This window comes from Cicer arietinum, chromosome 2, assembly GCF_000331145.2.
Source record: "Cicer arietinum cultivar CDC Frontier isolate Library 1 chromosome 2, Cicar.CDCFrontier_v2.0, whole genome shotgun sequence".
Lineage (NCBI taxonomy): Eukaryota > Viridiplantae > Streptophyta > Magnoliopsida > Fabales > Fabaceae > Cicer > Cicer arietinum.
This window is the reverse complement of record NC_021161.2, coordinates 26,471,149-26,471,616: the sequence shown is the minus strand read 5'-3', so window position 1 is coordinate 26,471,616 and position 468 is coordinate 26,471,149.

Here is a 468-nt window from a genome sequence, read left to right as displayed (position 1 = left end):
CTTGTTTCTTGGCATAGCAAGAAACAAAACAGTGTTGCACTCTCAACTGTTGAAGTTGAGTATGTAGCTGCTGGTAGCTGTTGTGCATAGATTTTATGGATGCAGAAACACCTCTCTGATTTTGGTGTTGATCTAGGTACAGTGCCCATCATGTGTGATAATACTAGTGCTATTAATATCACTAAGAACCCTGTCATGCATTCTAGAATTAAGCATATAGAGATTAGGCATCACTTCATTGGAGATCAATATCAACAGGGTAAGATCAAGCTTGAATATGTCAATACAACTGATCAGTTGGCTGACATTTGCACCAAAGCCTTGCCCAAGGACAGTTTCTTCTTTATAAGAATGAAACTTGGTATTATAGATCTCAATGAAATCTGATCCATGTGACAAAATCGATTGCTACATCGATTATCCTGTGGCCAGATAGTAAAACTGCATTGCAAAATCGATTGTATAATC